The sequence below is a fragment of the Condylura cristata genome, unplaced genomic scaffold (genome assembly GCF_000260355.1).
Source record: "Condylura cristata isolate star-nosed mole 26May11 unplaced genomic scaffold, ConCri1.0 scaffold00012, whole genome shotgun sequence".
In the NCBI taxonomy this organism is placed as follows: domain Eukaryota; kingdom Metazoa; phylum Chordata; class Mammalia; order Eulipotyphla; family Talpidae; genus Condylura; species Condylura cristata.
Window position 1 is genome coordinate 3,927,264 of NW_004567113.1, and position 3,410 is coordinate 3,930,673.

Sequence of the window (3,410 nt, forward strand, 5' to 3'; positions counted from 1 at the left end):
TATATACATTATTGTTCATTTTAAACCAATGTTTATTTCCTCCTCCCCCATTTCACCTGTGCACCATCACTACAGTCTCCTACATTCCTCTCTTCCTTCCAATTCCTTCCCCTCCCCCTCCCCCATAGGATATCTCTGGTTTATAATTGTCATCTGTTTGCTTTTGCTTTGTATTGTAATAGCAATATATTTTTCCCTTTGTCTTGTTTGTTTCTCGTATATTCCTGCTGTATGTGAAATCGTTTGATATTTTTCTTTTTCTTTCAGACTTATTCCACTGAGCATGATTGCTTCTATCTCCATCCATGTTGCTGCGAATGGCATAAGTCTATCTTTGATTTCTGAGTAGTATTCTATTGTGTATATATACCACATCTTCTTGATCCACTCATCTTATTTTGAGCATTTGGGTTGTTTCCAGTTTATTACTACTGTAAATAGAAGCACAAAAACTTATTAATGGTCATATATAAACTGGGTGCCAGGATGTACTAGCCAATTCTGCATTCTTAGGTAATTATCTGCTATAAGATCAAACAAAGTGTCACTGAAGTTGCTTAACCAGTTTGAGTACATTAAACTTAAGACCCACTAAAAACCCTTTTGAATTAGAGCATGTGAAAATCTACAAATACATGGAAAACAAGTGTGGCTAAAACCATCATATGAATTTTGTCACTCCTAAGAGTTGTCACACAAACCTTATTCCCTTTTTGTCAATTAAACATTCATACTGGTTTTGTTTGGATTTCTTATCATGTGGCATGAACACAAAAAGCTATTCATGTTTTTTAAACTAGATAATAGCCAACAGATGAGAATCAGAGTTAGATGCAGGTGCTGGTCTGAGGTTCTGTACACTGGCACTGCTTAATTTCTGATTTCTGCAAGATAAATATCTATCCAGTGCTTTTAGATGTTCTCCAAGGCCAAAATAAAATAGCAGTTGTAGTTAAAAATGCAGTTGGAAATCAATAAATATGGTGGGATTGGTGTTACTCAACTATGTGTTTCAGAGGAAGAATATGAAATACTGGAATGTCTCTCAAATCAAATATTTGCTAAGAGTAATGACTGCTATTGTCTTCTCAAATGAGATTAAGAAATGATTGGAAAGTGGGAAGCAGCCTGGAAATTACAGAGCCAGTGAAGAGGTAGCTAGTAAGTATCTCAGTCAAATATAAACTAACCTGGATCTTTGAATTTGAATGGGAACAGCATAATTACTTCATTCTTTTAAAAGGTAAGCAAACAATTTTAATATACCCATTCTTGGTGTCAACTTTATGAGGAAATAATTTTATTGCTTCAACAGGGCAGAAGGAAATATATAGTAAAACATGAGAATAAACTACCTCTGATGTCAGATGCTGTGTGTGCTAAACAGTGTGTTTAGCACTGTTTAGTGTGTTAAATAGTGTTTGAGGCAGCAGGCAGAAGAAACTATCAGTCATAAGAAAGAGGAGAGGATGCTTACTTTCTTAGAAAGTGCAACAATAGCCTTTAATGCTTACCCTTTGAATTTTGTGTATTTGGAATAAATCTGACTACCTCTTGCACAGAAGAGGTAAGTTGTGCTTTTCACTGTATTATACCTTTAGTTTTTGGAAATGGATGAATCTCTTAGAAAAGAAAAAGTGTAGTAAAATGGTCTCTAAAATTGAAATATGTTCTTAAGAGCCAGAAGAATTTACACTCACATGTTTATCTGTACTTAATTATGCCTTTTAAAATTTTATGAACTGATACATTTTTTATTATGCAAATATTCTAAGTAACTTGAATTTCAGTTATTTTTACTTAGATTTATTATATGCAATAATCTCTGCAGAAAAAATTGTACTTAATAGACTAAGAATAATTTCAGATTTAATTTCCACAACTAGAAGTAAGAATTGGAATTTCCTTTGTTGAAACTTACAAAGTAATTCTTAAACTACAGTAATTGTGACCATTTAAAAAAACATTTTCCCGAAGAACATAATTAGACTGTTTTGTCTCATGTTCAATAACAATAACTAGTCTGAACTAGCCTCTAAGACTTAGATATGGAAATGTTTATCTTAAATATTGAGATATAAGGCATTTACTATAATAGCATGTTACAGTTACTGACACAAGCTATGAAATGTCTATCGTCTGACAGATTCTGGGTAGCTCAGGAAAAACTCTGAAAAATCAGAATTTCCACTGCTAACTTATATTATGACCTCCCTTTTTTGTATAATCATAATATCAAAAAATACTGTAGCAACATCAGTTTGTAACTGGCTTGCCTTAGCTCCAAATTGGCTACCTGGCCTGGGCAAAGTACAAGCTGAGCTGCTCCTGGGCAGGAAATTCCTTTGACTGAAGACAAAAGGCAAGCTCCTGGAGAGATAAGACCCTAGAGCATCAAGACTCCTGGAAAGCTTCCTTGGTCTCTTGACAAAAAGCGAATCTTAGATAACTCCCAAGGCATAAAGACCCATGGACAATTTCCTAACATTACCAACACAGGTTTTGCTTAATGCATAACTATGTGACTTCTTCTTAATTTACTCTTTTCCTAAAACAATCACTAACTACTCTCTGCTAGTCTTATTTAACCTCTTCCTAAAACAAACACTAGCTACTGTCTGCTAACCTTAAGTTAGCCATTAGCTTCTCTTTAGACTATCACTGAGGACTCTGCTAACACAATTTATTCCTTCCCTAGGACTCCTAAATCCTTTGCTAACAGCTCATCCTTTCCCAGACCCTGATGTTTTAAAGTCATAGTTAAACATCTGTATACATGACAGCTATCACAAAGATGTATAGTCTAGTGTGCCATAAAGTAGCAGGAAGAGGATGCATTGTTCCCCTCTTCCTTTAAAACTTTTATGCTGATTTCTTATTAACTTACCTGATGCATTATTGTAACTAAATCTTGCTACACATTATAAATAAAGACCTGCAAAAAGATGAACAGGAAGACTTGCACCCAACTCCGACTTCGGTGTCTTCTTCACTCCCCTTCCCCTTTTTCTTTTCCCCTTTTTTAGGAATCTTCGCTCACCGACGCCTTCCCACCTTAGGGTCCTGCCTGTCTTGCCTCCAGACACCTCAATAGTCGGAGCTGGTCTCCAACAAGTTACTATTTTCCCACATCTCCCTTTAAGATCAGTGTATCTACTAGGATATAGTTGTTTGATAAAGTGCATAACTACAGCCCATTTTATTTTAAATTAATTATCAAAGTAACATCCATTGTCTTTTATTCTTCTTTTTTAATCTAGTCTACTGAACTTATTCTATTTTAATTTGACATAGGTATAGTCCATGCTTGTATTGCTCAGTTATTGCTTTTTTTTTTTTTTAAAGATTTATTTATTTATTCATACAGAACTGGGGTATAGGCCAGAGATGCAGAGGGTGAGAGGATTCAC